Consider the following 19,183-nt stretch of genomic DNA (forward strand, 5'->3'; position numbering starts at 1 on the left):
AATATCTATTTAAGTCCTTTGCCCATTTTTAAATTGGCTTGTTTGTCTTGTTACTGTGTTGTAGGAATTCTTTGTCTTCTGGATATTAAACCCTTGTCAGATATATGGTTTGCAAATATTTTTTCCCATTGTATATGTCGTCTTTTCATTTTCTTGATAATGTCCTTTGATGCAAAAAGTTTTTAGTTGTGATGAAGCTCCATTTATTTTTTGTCTTGCTGCTTGTGCTTTTGGTATTCTATCTAATAGTCCATTACTACACCTAAGGTCATGAAGGTTTATCCCTATGTTTTCTGGTTTAATAGTGTTTACATCTTATATTTAGGTTATTGATCCATTTTGAGTTAATCTTTGTATATGGTATGAAGTGGTATAAGCATATCTTTGTTTTTAACCTTTTGAAAATGAAAATATTTTAAAGATTTAGTACCACATCATAGTTTTTTCTTAATGATAGAAGACAGATGCAATATTTATGCGTATTATAACCTAATACTTTAGAAGAGGGGAAAAATTCACCTTTGAATTTCTCACTTCTAACATCTTCCAATGAAAGACTCCCAGGCACCAATAGATTTAATTTTTTCTGGTCAATGGTTTATCCTGATTGCTCTGCTGAGCAAGCTAAGTTCTGGTGGAATTCTTACAATTCCGTCATAGAGGTGGGGTGTCTAACACTATGGAATGTTGGGGAAGACCATCTCCTACATCTCCTATCAACTATCAACGTCTCCTACTCCTTCCCTTCCATAGGAGAAGTTTTGCTCTATTAGAATCATACCAAATTCTTATTAATCCAGATAAAGAAGATTACAACTGCCAACATCTACCACATAAAAAATGGCCAGATTTTGGAGAACACATAAAATCGACTCTTTTTTTGGTTATCAGAAACGTGAAAGGGAGCTGAGCTGATATAGAACCTCATAATCATTTACCTTTAGCCCTTCTGTAAGCTATCGTTTGTTTTCTTTCTTTTTTTAAGATTCAACTACGTCAAAAGAAGAATATGTCATTTCATAGTTTTCCAAAGGAAGTACAGCTCCAACTCTGCCAGACCACAATCTATCGAGAGTAAGTGACACAGAAATGTTCTATCTAGGTCTTAGCAGTCCCCTAAGGAAAACAGTGGCAGGTGGTATGTAGAGTTTAACAGAACTTCAGAGACAAAAGACATGTTACAAATTGAATATTGGCCAAAAGAAATATATAATAGTTTGGGGTTTGTGCTTTGAACTCTGTAATGTCATAATGAGTTTTCAAACCAATCTAGAGGAAACTAAAACTGAAAATAGGATGAAGACCAAAATTTATTATAAGCAAAATAAGAAAACAATAAAAAATGACTGGACTGCTAAGACACTCCATTTACTTATCTAGAATGAGAAAAAACATGGAAAATGTATTAAGTAAAGTACCCTAAATTTTGTGATAAAAATCTGAAGTTGACATTTGCAATTTGAGGTTACCCACAATCTTTTGAACACGGCTGCATTTTGAAATGGCTACATTTTTTATAGTTCTCAATAATGTAAACCCCACCATCTCAATGTAGAACATAAAACCAAACCAAAGCATTAAAACAAAACCTACCTTTTCCGGCCCCTCCCCCCACTTGTCTTTTAGGATATGAGTTCATGATTTAGATTCTGACGGATATATTTTTATGACATTAATATGTGTGGCAGAAAAGGTAGGACGGGGGCATCCATTTTGGTGGTACAGGAATTAGCAAAAACCGCATGACTCTTTGCTCAGATGTGGTGGCTCTAATTTCCTGACTGTGGTGGAAACACTGTAGTTCTGGGGTCTGCTCAGCATCTTCAACAAGTTGTTCCTGGAAGTTTGGCCTAGAAATGATTTCACTAACCTTTCCAAAGATTCTATAACTACCTAATACCTGTAGTAAATCCTTTCTTTCTTAAACCAATCACAGTGGATTCTGTTGTCTGCAACCCAGATCCCTGTTTAATATAAGATCCGTTGTGTATATGAGTCTTTCTTGGAAAAAGTTAAATAGTGTAGCATTAATAGAAAATCTCATTTTATAAATCATGAATATGTAGACATTTTTATGGAAAGTTACTTTCATTTAGCACCAGTTCATTCAATGGAGATTGATATTAATATTTATTCAGATTTCTCCTTTTAAATGGAGAATAAAACAAAATGAATCAATGTATCTATAACTAATTAATGATGTTCATAGACTCTTCTTAGAATTCAATATACAATATACATATATAGCCGTGTGTATATTTTTGTAATCATTTTAATTTCTGAATGTGGAGGTATTAAATTTTTTTTTTCTATTCCTAACAAAAATACTCTAATTTTTGTTATTTGTTGGATTGGAGCAGTTGTATGTATAGGCTTAACAAGAAAAAAATCTTAAGGAAGATGATGATTCTAGTCAAACTGTAAATATTCTCAAATGCTTCAAGTATATGCTCCGGAAGTATAAAATTAAATGTCTTAGCATGAGAAACCTATTTAGTATTGGCATTCCTTCACAGCACTCAAGTAGGCTACTGAAGAATCATTCTGGAGTTACAGTATAATACAAAAGTGGAGTATAGGCCGATGTGAATATTTTATAGTTTATTGTATGCGTGGGTATTGTTAAATTTTAATGCTGCAAAAGAAATCGGTAGCCCTGGAATCCTTGTGTCAATGAGACATAGAGGAGGCTAGTGATCCAATTAGTATAATGGGCATCTGGCAGCCAAATGATGCACTTCAAAACCTGGCTGAGAATGACTGGCCCTCATCCATACTTTCACAATATAAAGGAGAGAAAACAGGATGTGGAACCCTCCTGCTCTTTCTGTGCTGCTTTAAATCCAACTGAATCTTGAAAACCAGACTTGCTATCCATATATTATTTCTCCATTCCCCATGCCTTCTTCCTCTTCCATCACATACTTATTATTGGCTTCACTTTCATGATTCCATGGTAGTCCTAGTGACTATTCTCCTATTCTTAGTTCATAGAAACCAACCATTATTTTGAGGATATTTCTGTGATGAGGCGGTTACTTCAGGAGTTTTTAGTCATTTTTCAAGTCTACAGATTAAAGTAGTGGCTTTTAAAATGGTTATCTGTTAACATGAACAATAGAAAGTTAGGAGTCTTCACATTTTAATCTTGTGATCTTCTTTCCAAAGACAATGGAACGTAGAGCATGGTAAAACTTCCTTCATGCATTTTTTTCCCTTGGAACTAGAATCATAATTCTTTTATTTTTTTTATTGTATTCTACTTATTTAATTTTTTTTAAAGTAGGCTTCACGCCCAGCATGGAGCCCATTGTGGGGCTTGAAATCACAACTCTGATATCAAGATCTGAGCTGAGATCAAGAGTCTGACACTAAGGGGTGCCTGGGTGGCTCAGTTGGTTGGGCGACTGACTTCAGCTCAGGTCATGATTTCATGGTCTGTGGGTTTGAGTCCCCTGTTGGGCTCTGTGCTGACAGGTCAGAGCCTGGAGCCTGCTTCAGATTCTGTGTCTCCCTCTTTTTTCCCCTCCCCCTTGTGTTCTATCAAAAATAAGTAAACATTAAAAAAAAAAAAAAAGAATCAGATGCTTAACCAACTGAGCCACGAGGCACCCCTAGAATCATATTTGTTTAAGAAAACATATAACCTTATTTTAAAGTTTTCTTTATTTGTATTATTATGCCCTATATGTTGAGATACAGTCAGATATGAGCTTCTTCTGCCCTTACGTGTCTTGCTGAATGTGCCAAAATCCTGGGGCTTTGACTTTTCTCTTACCTAGGCCACTTCTCAGGATTGATAATGTAGCTGGCAATCCTGAGAAGATAATACATTGCAGTTCTTGTATTGCACCTGGTCTCCTTTCAGACAAACAGGCTTGCTTACTGCTTTTTATAAAAGCTGCAGATTCCCTAAGCTTTGGCTCTCCTCTGAGTGACTCACCCCACTGCATATGCAGGCTCCACTGGGCTCTCAACATTGCCTTGTGGGACTTGGGCACTGGTACAACCATACTGATACTCCTGTTATCCCTTTTGCTGCAACTAGTAACTTTCTTTGTCTCTGACTCAAGAGTCTCATATCTTCTGTCAGCATCCACAAAACTGTGGCAGGCTTACTTAGTTTGAATAGTTATTTTGGTGGGAGTTTTCCTGCTTCTAACTTTCGTTCACAGCATCAAACTTATTGAAGTAGAGCAACATCCCAATATTTTATTTATAAAATATCTTCCTTTTGAACGGTTCAAGTCACTGTTATATAATATGTTTTTCCCCTAAAAAGTTTTTTTTAATGTTTATTTATTTTTGAGAGAGACAGAGACAGGATGCGAGTGGGTTGGGGCAGAGAGAGAGGGAGGCACAGAATCTGAAGCAGGCTCCAGGCTCCAAGCTGTCAGCACAGAGCCTGACGTGGGGCTCAAACTCACAAGCTGTGAGATCATGACCTGAGCTGAAGTCGGATGCTCAACCAACTGAAGCCACCCAGGTGCCCCTTCCCCTAGAAAGTTTTTATGAAGTATGTAGGTACGGGTTAATCCCATTTTGTAAATGAGGAATTGGAGGTAGAGATTAAGCGATTTTCTCAAGATCACTTAATTAATTCATAGCACACAAGTGCTAGAATTCAGGTGCCTACTTCTCACTGATAACACAGGGATGGGGTGTCTGTAATATATCTTCCTTCTCACTAACATTCTCTGTAATGATACTTGTCTAATTCAGACCATAGAATTTATAACTGGTATTCTTCCAGGAAGGAAGAACTCTTGGTAGTATAATTACTAACTGAAAATCTGAAATTATTTAGACTTCCTAATATTTCGTAAAGCATGTTCTGTTCCAGCATTCACAAACATTACTCATATATTAAAAAAACAAATAATGTTTGCTCTTAGCCTCAAATATAGTGTTTCTTGCAGAGTAGTCCTCATCAAAATAATCTGGAGAGCTTTTTAGGAATACAGGTTGCACCCCAGACCTTTCAAATTAGAATTTTCTAGAGTATAAAGGAGTCTTGAGTTTTTTTTAAATCAAATGTCCCAGGTAATTAAAAAAAATTTTTTTAATGTTTATTTATTTTTGAGAGAGAGAGACAGAATGTGAGCTGGGGAAGGGCAGAGAGAGAGGGAGACACAGAATGCAAAGCAGGTTCCAGGATATGAGCTGTAAGGACAGACCCCAATGTGGGGCTCGAACTCACAAACTGCAAGATCATGACCTGAGCTGAAGTCAGACACTTAGCCAACTGAGCCACCCAGCCGCCCCATCCCAGGTAATTTTTTATGTCCATTAAAGTTTGCCATGCATTACTAACAGGGAGAGGTTGTTTCTCTAAAATAGGTGTGTGCAAACTACCTTCCTTTGGCTAAATACCTACAAATAGGGGAAAGTAGCAGATTTACAAAACCATTTCTAAATATAGTACTTATGAAAGGTCTTGATGAAAGCAATGCAAGTCAACACCAAATGTATGTCTTTCAGAAAGCCAAAACTCTTTCCTTACATCATGAATTTAGCAGTAGTGGATTGAAAAATGCCTATATTTGGTGAAATAGCACACTTTAAGGAATTCATTTATATGGAGACCTTCTGTTTTGTGGTTGTGCAACACCTCCTTTTGCCTATTCATAAATCCACTCGATATGTTTTCATTGAGCGCCTACTTTCTGAGCCAAGCGCCATTCTAGGCAGTAGCGGACAAGTTGGCTGGGATCCCTGCCTTCAAGGTCTATACCAGAAGAGGATGATAATTGCTTCTTAACAAAAAGTAAAATTCTTTACAGATGAAGATAAAAGGATTTTGTTTGCCACCAGGGACTCCAAACTTGCCATTTTGCAGAAGAAATGTTTTTTTTAATATTTTTTCTTTACAGATTTGAAACTGAAAGTATGGTTATAAGATAGACATATATCAAAGGAATCCTATTTGATTCTTGCTGGACATTTAAAGGTCACGTCAAGTAATACGAGCAGGAACAAAAATACCAACTCTGAAATTTTAAGTCAGTTTGAAAGAAGGTGACATCAAAGGGGTAAATATTGCCTCAATTTCTTGGTCTCCCACCATGATTTTTTATGAAAAAAAATTTTAATTATGTGTGTCATTACATTAAAATAATTTACATAGCATGCTGTAGTATTGACCTCAAGTATGAAATATTTGAGTAATTGAAATGCTTAGGAAAAACACATTATTCCCTAGGGTAGAGCAAACAGATAGCTTAATATATATTTCATCAAATATAGGACACACAAGATTCATAAATGATTGTTATATGAATGATTAACCAGTTAAATGAGTTACAAACCATATAAATTTGGAGGCTGAGTGGCATTAAAAAAATAAAGTGTACCCAAAATAGTTACTGATTAAAAGAGCTCCTTTTGATTCTTTAAAGAAATTCTATCCTTGCAAAAATTTTTATGCAAAAGGGATAGGATTTAGGGCAAGAGAGCAGCTTGTGTGTAGTAATAAAATTTATTTCGTAACTTTATTTAGTTGAGGACAGATTGGATTTGGAGATTCTTGAATCCAAAAGTCCCTAAGAGTAAAGGTCTTGGGAGGTGAGAACAGTTGTTAGAGTTGATTTTGGGAATGTCATTTGAGGTCAGATATGATATTGGAAACAGTGCTGAAGAATCTGGACTTCGAGCTCTTTGATAGTCTTTAAGTAGGAAGGAGATGGATCAGATTAACATTTAGATAGGTGACTGGTGTAATGATGTGGGGGCTGTATTAGCAGAGAAAGGACAACATGGATTTGGAGAACAGTTGGGAGATCAATGAGCAGATCTTGGACCAGGGCACCAGCCATGGGCATACCAATTAACAGATGGATTCAATATATTTTACTTGTAAGAAATTCAATGAGAAGGGCAAAGGAAAAAGAATAGATGTATTTCTAACAATTTTCAATAAAAATCAATCCTTATTTTTGCATGGCATTCCCACTGATGAATTAGTTATGAATCATCATTGTTGGGTCGAAAATTTCTTGATAGACTGAGCATTGGTCAAGGAGCTAACCAACCTGTGACTGGCTGAATATTCTCATGCTGGAGGTGTTTTGGAGGCACTCTTGGAACCTATGACTCACTGTGGACTCCAAGATCTTCCCCAGGACGAGTAACTGTTAGTGATAGATGGAGCCTTGGAGGTCAGCTAATGGATTGCTTATGTTGATACAGATGGTTAGTAGCCAAAGTGGGAGTAGAAACCTGAATTTAGTACTCTGTTCACCATGCTGCCTCAACTATGTGTGGATCAAATAAAGTCGTTGGTTTTATCAACTAAAGGGAAGAAACTTAAATCATCTGGACTGGTGTTTCTCAAAAAGTCTGTATTCATTACGATTCTCCAGAGAAATGGAACCAATGGGATATATATATATATATATATATATATATATATATATATATATATGGAGTATATATATATGGAGTATATATATGTATATGGAGTATATATATATATATGGAGTATATATATATATGGAGTGTATATATATATATATATATATATATATGGAGTATATATATGGAGTATATATATTATATGGAGTGTATATATGTATATGGAGTGTATATATGTATATGGAGTATATATATATAGAGTGTGTATATATATATATATATGGAGTGTGTATATATATATATATATATGGAGTGTGTATATATATATATATATGGAGTATATATAAAGAGAGAGTGTATATATATATACATATACTCCATATATATATATATATATATAGAGAGAGAGAGAGAGAGAGAGAGAGAGAGAGAAAGAGATGAGAATTGACTTACACTATTATGGAGATCAAGAAGTCCCACACTCTGAATCTGCTGCTTTCAAGCTGGAGAACCAGGAAAGCCAGTGGTGTAATTCAGTCCAAGTCTAAAGGCCTAAGAACCAAGGGAACCAATGGTATAAGTGCCAGTTGGAATCCATAGGCCCAAGAACTGAGGGCCTGACGGTGTAAGGCCCTGTCCAAGTCCAAAGGCCTGAGAATTAGGAGTGCCAAAGTCCAAGGACAGGGGAAGACGGATGTCCCGGATGTCCCGGCTCAAGCAAAGAGAGATTTTAAATTTAAAGTCATACCACCCTCCCTTCTCTAAGATAACCTCACCTTGACTTCTATTGCTACATCTTTTTCAATACCATAGTCATAAAACAGTGCTATAATTTTGTACATAGTTACACTAAACCATCCCTCCTCATTGAGCATCATGGATCTAGGTCAGCATCTCCACTCCGAGTGGAGCCTTTGTCTTGAGAACAAAGCATTCTTTTTTCTTAGTGGTAAGTTGTTGAATGGAGCTAGGACACAGCCCTATGCATGGTTACAGATCATGCAGCTGTTTAAGCACTTGAAATAGTCCGGACTAAAGACTTGTTTGACCTGGAGTTCTGGTTTTATACCAGAGTTGGTATAAATTAATCCTACTGGAGTTGATAGATTATCTGAATGGAAAGTCCAAGCCAATCCTTATTTATCAATTGTATAAGATTTAAGACTTATATTTTTTTAAGATTTATATTTTTTAATCATTTGGTTAAAATGATGCATACTTATAAATCTACAAGTTCCTAGAATTTCATTGTAAGAATAATGTCAGAACTAAAATAATTCTAAAAGAGGTGCATTTGTTTTAGTTTTCAGGAAATCTGCCTTTTAACTAATGGCAATCAGCCTACTTTGATTTTATGTAAAACAGATGTATAATTTCTGGTGATGAGTAAAGAAGTATTTGATGATACTCATAAAAATGATTAATATTAAAAAAAATCTTTTGGGGAAGCCTACGTAAATTTCAAAGTCCCAAATATTTACATTGAGAATGAATACTAAGGAAAATTAAGTGTCTCTATTTAAATGTTAGATCTTAACACTGTGCTGATGGATCATTAGTGTTAATTAGATAACAAACCATCATAGATGCAGGAGAGGCAAAATTTTCCCTCTACCCTTCTAGGATTTTTCATCTGGGGTAGAAAATGTAACTGATATATATAGCAGATTACTCAGAGAAAAGCATACACATTTATGTAAGTTTTATGTGATGTAGGAGCGCTCACCATGACATGAAGACCCAAAGAAATAGCAAAATTGTAGAAAGTACTTTTATATGAGGTGGAACAGAGGTTAATTGTGGGAAAGTCACTAGAATATATGGGGAGGCTAAAGGAAGATAAGAAGTATTTTAACAAGTTCTGTTTGTACAGAATCTCTCAGCTTTGACTCCCTGTTGAAGCATGGTTCTTTTTTCCTGGTACAGGGAGGGCATCTTTCACATGGCAGGGTTTGTTTTTTTTTTTTTTAATATTTATTTTATTTATTTTGAGAAACTGAGAGAGAGACAGAATCATAAGTAGGCTCTGTGCTGTCAGCACAGAGCCCGATGTGGGGCTTGAACCCATGAATCGTGAGATCATGACCTGAACCAGTATCAAGAGTCGGACGCTTAACCGACTGAGTCTTCTAGGCATCCTTCACATGAGAGTTTTTAATCACGTATTTTCAGGAAGAAAAGTAGGACATTAGAATGTCCTTCTTGCACCTGCTGTTTTTTAAGTGTCCCTAGCTCGAAATAATCCTTATGCCAAAGTGGCGTATTTTGGGGTGCTGTGCAACCTGTCACCCACTCACAGACCATAGGGATTTTTCAAGGATTAAATTAGAAAACCCTTATAAAACTATCAGACCCATGCCTGGCAGAACAACACCCACTACATGGTAGTCTTTACTTTCGTTGCTGCTAATTATAATTAAAAATAATTACGTGCTGTTGACAGATACATACCCTTCAAATCAACTTTAAAAAATTGTGACTTTAAATGCTGTATTGCTTAGGAAAACAGTTGGCTGCTTCATTGTTATGTTTATAATTTGAAGTTAAAGTGCCTATTCTCAGGGGTGTTCTGTGATGCTCCTGAAATTCTTGATGAGGTGGGAGCCCTGTGTACTGCTGGTTGGCAACGGAGCTATATTTTGTCACACAAGCCAGTGTCAGGTGGAAAGCAGAGTTTTTCATTTTCATTATTTTGGGGGAATGTGATTTACAAGTGTTTAACAGGGCTTATAGCAAGCTCAGGTGTATATTATAATTTCCTTGTTACTTAAAACATTTCTTAGGTTAATCTGAGGAGTCACATAGCCTTAGTTACAGGGTGATGGTGATCTAACATTTGTGGGTCTAAGGTTTTTGTTTTTTTCTCAAAACAAATGGCTTTCCAAAGCTATTTAGGCCATGTGTTCCTACTCTGCCTTATAAATCTTGATGTGCCAGGTACTGGAGCGATTGCTTAGTTGATCCCTTGGGAAGCCTGAAGTGAAAGCATTGATTAGGCTCTTTTGGGCTGAGAGCCCTATTCAGCTATTCAGCTGGCAGAAAGTCTTTGTTTTTTCATTAGGCAAACTAGTGGCAGCAGAATCTAGCCTAGAGATACTTATTCTTATTAGCATGGTCATGAGCACTGCCTACTGCCCGCTCACAAGTCCTGTTGGTAAGCCATTCTGGAAGCAGAGGAATGTGCTCCAATCTGTATTTATGTAGAATTTTTAAAATGGATACATTTGTCAATGCTTATCGGATAAAGCTCATGAGATTTTCTGTGTATTTGCTAGGATAAATCATTCTGTGATATGCTGCTCAAATTCAGAGTGGAATGTACTGTAATCTGATTTGAAAGTGTCATGGGAAATTTCTTCAACGTTTTAGTATTGATGAATATCAACTTAATAGATGCATGCTGTGTACTTCTTTACTGAACCGGTGCTGTGGGAAATTGATGGACAGCAACGATTATGGCCATTGTAAGTGTCATATACTCAAATGTCCTATGAAAAAGAGCATCAGTAATACAGTGGTATGCAGGATGTGGTTTTCTTTTTAAATATTATATTTTATTTATTATTTATGGACTAAAAAAGAGAGGTGAGCTCCATTAACCCAGTGACCTTTATTTTTTCCCAAGAAGGATAATTGCATTCTAATGGAAATATAGGAACAGTAGGTATTGTAAATACAACTCTCTGAAAGAGTGGGGCTGCTTTGCTTCAGTCTCTCTCTGAAAGCATCCATTGGGGCCCAGCATAAATTTATAAGCAACTCAAATTCTTTACCAAAATAGAAAAATACTGCCAAATGTGTTAGCACTGGGAAAATCGAATAATGTTCTGGTGTTAATCTTCTATTTTCTTCAAACATATCATGTTCTTTTAAAAGTCATAGTCATTGGTTTCATTCAGGACTGGAATTATAGCCTTATAGTAAGTGTCACCATGGTGTATTTTGGAGAGTGCAGTGATGTGTTCCTATTTGTGAGGGCTGTGTGCATCTTGCATGAAAATCATAAATTGGGGGCTCCCACTCTGGTCACTTTCCATTGACCTTTTGCGTTTTCTGACCTGATCAAATCTTCTGGTCCTTAAGAGACTTAATTTTGAAACCTGCCTGAGATCTAGCCAGGAGAAGGATGGAGTCTCAGTTCTGCTTTTGGGCTCACGCTGTGATAGGGTCATAGAGACTCCACAGAGATGTTGTCAAGGAATCTTGAATGCCAGTTCATGCACCACTGATATTCTGTGACTGTTCTTGCCAGAGGCAAATGAGAAAGATATAGATGGTGTACATTTTTTTTCACAAAACTGAATTTATTCAGAATTTAAAAACAAGATCCTTTAGGGGTACCTGGTTGGCTCTGTAGTTTAGGCATCCAACTCTTAATTTCGGCTCAGGTCATGATCTCATGGTTAGTGAGATCGAGCCCTTGTTGGGCTCCGTGCTGTCAGTGCTAATTCTGTCTGTCTCTCAAAATAAATAAACTTTAAAACAAACAAATAAACAAACAAAAAATAAGGTCCTTTATGTTTTACATTATGCTTTTTGTTTTTTTTTTTTGGTGCTTAAGTGTCATGTATTCATGAAATGATGTCCACTATCCTTGGTACTTGTTTTAATGTTCTTACTTGGCACACACAAACAAAAAAGTTGTCAGCTGTACATCATATTCCTTCACCCTTAAAATGAAAAACAATTTTTTTTTGTTTTGATCTGGGACATCCTCATATCTGGAGACCAATTACTTTGTCAAAGACTATTTGGTCTTTTTGAAGGCTCAGATCTTCGTGTTAGGAAATGCTTCCTCTAAACTTATTATTTGTTTTATGTTGTCTCTCAAAACAACATAGCTTATTCCTTAAGACCCCAGGCGATGAACCCAAACAACTAGGATTCCAGTGTCTCTAATGCCATTTATTTTAACCTTTCAGAGCCTCAGTTTTCCATCTGTGTAAATGGCAACAACAAAACACCAAATTATAGAAGTGCTATGACCATTAAGTGGGTTAATACATATCAAATGCTTAGCACAGTGGCTGGCATAAAAGACATATTTTGGCATATATGAATTTTGCAATTGATCATATTTTTCTTCTTTGTTTTGGTAACAGGATATTTATAGCCAGATTTACCTATATGTATCCCATGGTTGTCTGGGACTTGATTAGGTGAAATTATATGGCTGGCCTGCTATTTCCCTATCTATATTCTCTCTTCCCTTTGACTTCCTCAGCTGTTTATTTTTCTCCATTGATTATATGTGCTTAAAAAACTTTTTTTTTTTTTTTACCAGAGGCACCTGGGTGGCTCAGTTGATTGAGCGTCTGACTCTTGATTTCAGCTTAAGTTACCATCCCAGGGTTGTGGGATTGAGCCCTCCATTCGGCTCTGCACTGAGCATGGAATCTGCTTAAGATTCTTTCTCCCTCTGCCCCTCTCCCCAGCTTGTGCACATTCTCTCTCCCTCTAAAAAAAAATAAAATAAAGTAATAAAAAAAATCCCATCAAGTACTAATACAGCCTTTACTCAGAGTACAGATACAAGGATATACAAACTCAGAATTTCTGGGTTTGGGATTCAGAAATCTACTGTATAATAAGCATTGCAGGAAATACTTAGGCACACTCAAACTTGAAGATCGCTGGCTGAATAGAATATATGTAATATTTTATATTGTGAGAAATTTTTGTATAAAATACTATAAAATAAATCAGTAAGCCAAAAGTAAAAATAAATAAATAAAAATCCCATCAGTATTTGGGATTGGGATAAGATACAAATAAATGAGTTAAATTTAGAGAGCCAATTCATGCACCAGGCCTTCACATGCCACTTCCGGCAAAGTGACTTCACAGAGTTCTGACTTCAGAGCTTCTTTGATTATACAACTCACTTGGCCACTCATAGACTCCTAGAATATTGCAGCGGAAATGTAGAGGAGGTGGCTGTGACCGTGAAGCACTAGGGGACTCCAGGGAGCTGGCTGCCGAAGAGGCCATCCATTGAGCCAAGACCAAGCAAGATAGAATTAGAGGAAACAACACCATTATCACTCATAATATCAAACTCTACCATTTAATGAACACCTCTTTTTTTAAAAGTTTATTTATTTATTTTGAGAGGGGGGAGGAGGGGCAGAAAGAGAGAATCCCAAGCAGGCTCTGCACCATTAGCGTGGAGCCCAATGCAGGGCTTGAACTCATGAACCCCAAGAGATCATGACCTAAGATGAAACCAAGAGTCAGAAGCTCAATTGACTGAGCCACCCAGATGTCCCTACCGAACACCTTTTTTAAAAAAAAACTGGATTTGCACTAAGTATTTTCCTTGCAGTATTTCATTTGATTATCACAATACCCATTAGTTACTATTTTATTCCCCCTTCATAGATGGAAGAAACAAACCTAGAAGATGTTAAACAAGATATTTCAGGTGCCAAGACTAATATGCAGTTGAACTGGCTCTCACACCCAGAGTACCTGACTCTACAACTTCCGCTCCTAACTGCCATGGTTTCCAATCTGCTGTTATTCCCACAGAGCGAAGCAAGGAAAGGCAGAGGCCTCCTATAAAGTTCCAAAAGATTGTACTGGCATGGTTGGAAGGCTTCCTGACTTCCAGGATCATAAAAAAGGGCACTTTAGTCATTTGTGCTGAGATTTACTGTAGAGTGTCCCATCCTGTAATATGCCGTGAGAACATTTGTACAAACCCAGCCTTGGGGCCCGGCTCACCATCTTCATCACAGACTTGTGCACTCGGTGCTTACCATCTGGTTGAATCGTGGGTAGAAGTGTTTACTTGCTATTGTACATCCTTCACATTTTCCATAATAAAAAGTGGCGCTGGGTACTGAGAAGTAAGCAGTTGGCACTCCTATGCCACCTGGCATTTGGCAGCCAAGCTCCTCTCCTAAGCGGTAAGGGAAACCTGAGCAGTGGAGGTTCATCTCAGGACAGCATCAAGCCTCACAAGCCAACAAGTGCTGGTTGTTATTCCACGGTTGCATCTGGTCCCATGATGGGTGCTCTGGTCTAGCCAGGCAGTGGAGTGGTCCCAGCAGTGTTTGCCTTTTGGAGAAAACAGATACTGTGACAGAGAATGAGCAACCACGGGAAACTTGAAGTCCTCATTTTGCATTTTGAGCATATGCGTTACAGGCTGGCCCTCAGATGGAGCGGCAGTTCCTGGTGTGGTTGCCTGAGAAAGTTGCAGTGGACATTACAACTTCAGTTTTCTTTCACTGGGTCTGTTTTGTTTGTTGTTTGCTGGGAGACTAGGTACGTTAAAACCATTTCAGGTTTGATTGGATCAGAGTCCTAGAAAAAAAAGGGTTCTAATCAGTGAAAAATAGATGTTCCTCTGAGAAATGTGATTAAGCCTCTCCAGCAGCACACTGCTGATTGTTCATCAAACTTGTCTCCAACAAGTTTAGCAAACTGAGCGATTGTTGGATGTATTTTATGCAGTTATTCACAGTATACTTAGAGTTTCCAGTTTTGCCCTTTTTTTTAAATGTTTTTATTTATTTTTGAAGGAGAAAGAGAGAGAGAGACAGAGCATGAGCAGGGGAGGGGCAGAGAGAGAGAGGGAGACACAGAATCCGAAGCAGGCTCCAGGCTCTGAGCTGTCAGCACAGAGCCCGATGTGGGGCTCGAACTCACGGACCGTGAGATCATGACCTGAGCCAAAGTCAGATGCTCAATTGACTGAGCCACCCAGGTGCCCTGACAAGTTTTGCCTTTATTTCTTACTTGTTCAGCAGGAACAACTCATTTAATATGAGCAACTTATTCAAGAAGTTTGAAGGCACTGTAGCGCAGTAAATAGAGTTTTGCAGTCAGAAAGAGCAAAGTTCTGATCTGGCTCTGCCATTCACTTGCTGTGGACTTTGGGTAAGTGACTGAGCCTCTCTAAGCCTCAGTGGGCTCATTTTCAAATTATCATGTGGAGTGGGTGCAAAATCAATTTCAGAAAGCAACTCAAGGTGATTATTGAACGCTTACATGTGCCAGGCACTGTTCTAGGTTATATGGATACAGTGGTGAACTTGAACTTTCCCTCAAGGAGCTTGTGTTCAAAAGGGAGGGCCAAGCTAACAACTTATTACAACAAATTAAGATGCAGGCTAAGACAGTGAGAAGCTTGAGGGGCCTCGGGTGTGTAAGGGGGAAAATAAATAATTCAGTTTAGGTCAGCAGTTCTCTGCCTTGACTGTTCACTAGGATCCCCTAGAGAGTTTTGTTTTTTTTTTAAACTACCAATATCCTGGTCACATCATAGACTAGTTAAAATCAGAATTTCTAGGGGTAAAACTTGAGGACCAGTAATGTTTAAGTCCCCCAGGTGATTTTAATGTGAAGCCATGTTTGATAAACTTTAGTTTTGGCTGTGATCAGAGGGGTTATTGGAGCGAGCTGAGATCTTGAGGCTTAAGCCTAGGGCATGATCCAAAGTTGGCTACATGTAGAGAGGAGGGAACCACACGTAGAACAAGAAAAAGGGCATGTGTGTGTTTGTTTGTGTGTCTGTGTCTGTACGTGTGAAGAGCTGCAGGGGCTGAAGAATGTGATACATCCTGGGGAAATGCAGATAATTCTGTATAGATTGAACATGGAACCCAAGAGGTGTAGGGCTGGAGAGGTAAGCTGTGGCCAGAACACAAAGGTCTTTGAATTACCTTCTAAAGAAATGGCATCAGTGCTGGCACATGATAGGCCTTCAGTAAATGATAATGATGGCTATTAGTAGTAGATGCTTGAGTTCTTGGAATCATTAACTGCTAGGGTGGCAAGGGTCATTCTAACTAGCCTTCTCAAGGGTCTCAATGGAAGATTGATCTTCAGAACATTTCAATATACCAGCCATGTGAATGGGAAGAGGAGATTGATGTGTCTGGGTTGTTAGCTTCTCTCCATTCAAGTTGTGACTTCAGAGTGTAGTGAGTAATTAATTTCTCACTGAATTTTTTTTTGTTGTATAACATAAAATTTACCACTGTAACCATTTTTAAGTATACAGTTGAGTAGCATTAAGTATATTCATATTGTTGTGCAAACATCACCACTATCCATCTCCAGAACTTTTTCATCATCCCCAGAAGAAACTCTGTACCCATTAAATACTAATTCCCCATTCCCTCTTCCCTCCCCTGGTCCTGGCCCCCTCTATCCTACTTTCTCTCAATGAATTTGATTGTTCTAGGTACCTCATATAAATGGAATCATACAATAGTTGTCCTTTTGTATCTAGTTTATTTCACTTAGCATAATGTCCTCACTAGATTTTTGAAGTCTTAGTTTTTTTTCCCTTAAGGGCTTAGGTATTTGCTTGGACCTTAAACTCTGACATTTTAAAAGCACAGAAATAGCTTTGATGTTAGGGAGTTCATAACAGGCCAACACAGTGTAATATAAGATGACAAAGTAGCATACAGTGTGTGCAAATGTCCTGCCCAGTTTCCCTGATGAAGGCATGAACATCCTGGATTATCTGTTGTGGTTTATCATGCTCTGTTCCCTCCGATAACACAAAGACAACATAAAGGTAGTTGTTCATCCACCTTTTCATGGGTTGTTGTTCTCTCTTTGCTTTCATTCAGAGACCTTCAGATGTCTCTTTTCTTCAAACTGGATAGTAAATATAAATAGGAAATTATTTTTAAATAATCTCATATATTAAACATGTTGGTTTGCAAGCTGGGAGATTCTTGGGTGTAATCAGAAACTAGCCACCATACACGAGGGCAAGGAGACTGAAGAAAAAGGACACTCCAGGTTGTCAGTTGGCAAAGGAACTTACATACGAGGCTTGTCTTGGGCAGCCACCAGATGAGATCTCCATACCTGCTTGCCAAGTGTTAAGAATTTACATAAAGGCCTTCACTGGGTTCAGTCACATAAGCTCAACACCATATCATTGTCTCAAGGCTGTACCATTGGGGCAGCTTCTGGAAGCGGGAAAGGCAAGCAGGATGCACATTCTGAGGACAGGGGACAGGTGAGGAGCCTCTAATTGCTGCAGTCCAGCTTGTAGGTCATGTCCTCTTAATGACCTCCCCCAACAGGGCAGGAACAACTTGAATCTTCACAGCCTCATATTATAGTAAACAGACTAGTTGCATGACTGCCATATAGTCACAGTTCTCTCTGCCTCCAAAAATTTTTATGAATAGCTTCTCAAAAAGATGGAAACCACTTGGCACAACAGTCATATGAAAAGTCATCACATCTCACTTAGTAGCTTAAACTGGAAAGAACCTGAATTCTTCCTTTGCTCCCTTTATTTCCCTTCCTTTCTTAAATTTTATTTATTAAAAAAAAAAACCTCTTGAGTTCCTAATAAATGTCAGGCAGTGCATTAGGGCCCACAACAAACAATAGATATGGTGTCTACTCTTATACAAACTAATGGGTTTAATACTGGTTATTGATTTATATAGTTAATTTCTGAAGCACATAATCACTAGTGCTAAATTCACAGGATATTAAGTGGATCATGTATTCTCATGTTTATTTTTACATGTTGGGATAGAACCACTTAATGAGGGGCTAACCAACTGGCTGCCAACTTCTCCCACAAAGTGGGGTAAAATTCCTGTTGTCCAGGTCTGATGTTTGATTTGCAGTTCTAGAAATTTACATGTCAGTGCTTCATGAGCTGTCTCCTGAGACGAGAAGACAGGACAGACTGATGTTAACTTACAGAAGAATGGTATATATCTGAGTGTCGACTTATTTATTTTTTAAATTATATATATATATATACATATATATATTTAATATTTATTTATTTTTGAGAGAGGGAGAGAGAGAGAGAGAGAGAGAGCAAGCTGGAGAGAGGCAGAGAGGGAGACACAGAATCCGAAGCAGGCTCCAGGCTCTGAGCTGTCAGCACAGAGCCTGACGCGGGGCTCAAACTCACAAACCGTGCATGACCTGAGCTGAAGTTGGACGCTTAACTGACTGAACCACCCAGGCACCCCTAATTTATTAATTTTGATGGGCAATATCACTTTTCATTCACTAAATATTCATTTTTATCATTTCATGAATCCTTCCTGTATCAGGGTGCCTGAAAGGCTGAATTCACAGTCAAAAGGATGCTAAGTGAAGACAAAATTGAAGTAATATTATGTAAATCGTCTCAAGGGATCCTTAAGGCCGAGGAGATGCCTGGTATAAATCCGAGTCCTGTGGCAGAGAACATCTCCAGAATAAACCAGTAGTATCCCACAGATTCTGTGTTCTGAGTGATATAATCTTTCATCATATATGCCAGTATCATCAAGATTGAGTTACAGTCAGATCATGCTCTTAGCTACTCTGTCTCTTTAAAGTGATTTTGCTTATCTCTGATCTCATCCGTAATAGATTATGATGACTGGCCAAACTCTTAGTGTCCTAGGACTTTTCCTGTATCCCCGTCTAATCAAATTGTTCTCTTTGCCTCCGTCTATCTATTATTGCATTCCAAAAAGTGCTCTATTTCAAAAAAAGAAACATTATCGTTAAATAATCTGTGGGTTTTTCTCCAGTTAGGCCTTTCTGTTTCTTCATCCATTTAATCCATGTCTATTATATTTGTCTGTTGACTGAATTTTGGGGATGTGCTTTGAACTGAATTCAGGCCCAAGCTTTCAGAGAAAGAAAATCTAGCTATTAATCATGACCTAGACTCCAACAGGTTAGTTTGGAATAATATCCAGAGCACCTATTTTTCACTCTTTCTTTGGTTTCTCAGGGATCTCACTGTGCTCTGTGACAGGGTCTGTTTCTCCAGTTCTGGATTCTAGTATCCTGCCTTTTCACATGGGCCCATTCTAGAAGCATCTCAACC

General features: G+C 37.8%; 1 long non-coding RNA gene across 2 annotated transcripts in view; it reads left to right on the plus strand.

The window, feature by feature from the left end:
* Positions 1 to 19,183, plus strand: part of LOC113604742 (uncharacterized) — a 134,395-nt gene that overhangs the window by 14,386 nt on the left and 100,826 nt on the right. For both annotated transcript variants that reach the window (XR_008296315.1, XR_003426840.2), the window contains exon 2: positions 986 to 1,074. This is a non-coding gene — a long non-coding RNA (uncharacterized LOC113604742). The remainder of the gene's footprint in view (positions 1 to 985; positions 1,075 to 19,183) is intronic.

This window comes from Acinonyx jubatus, chromosome B1 (genome assembly GCF_027475565.1).
Source record: "Acinonyx jubatus isolate Ajub_Pintada_27869175 chromosome B1, VMU_Ajub_asm_v1.0, whole genome shotgun sequence".
NCBI lineage: Eukaryota > Metazoa > Chordata > Mammalia > Carnivora > Felidae > Acinonyx > Acinonyx jubatus.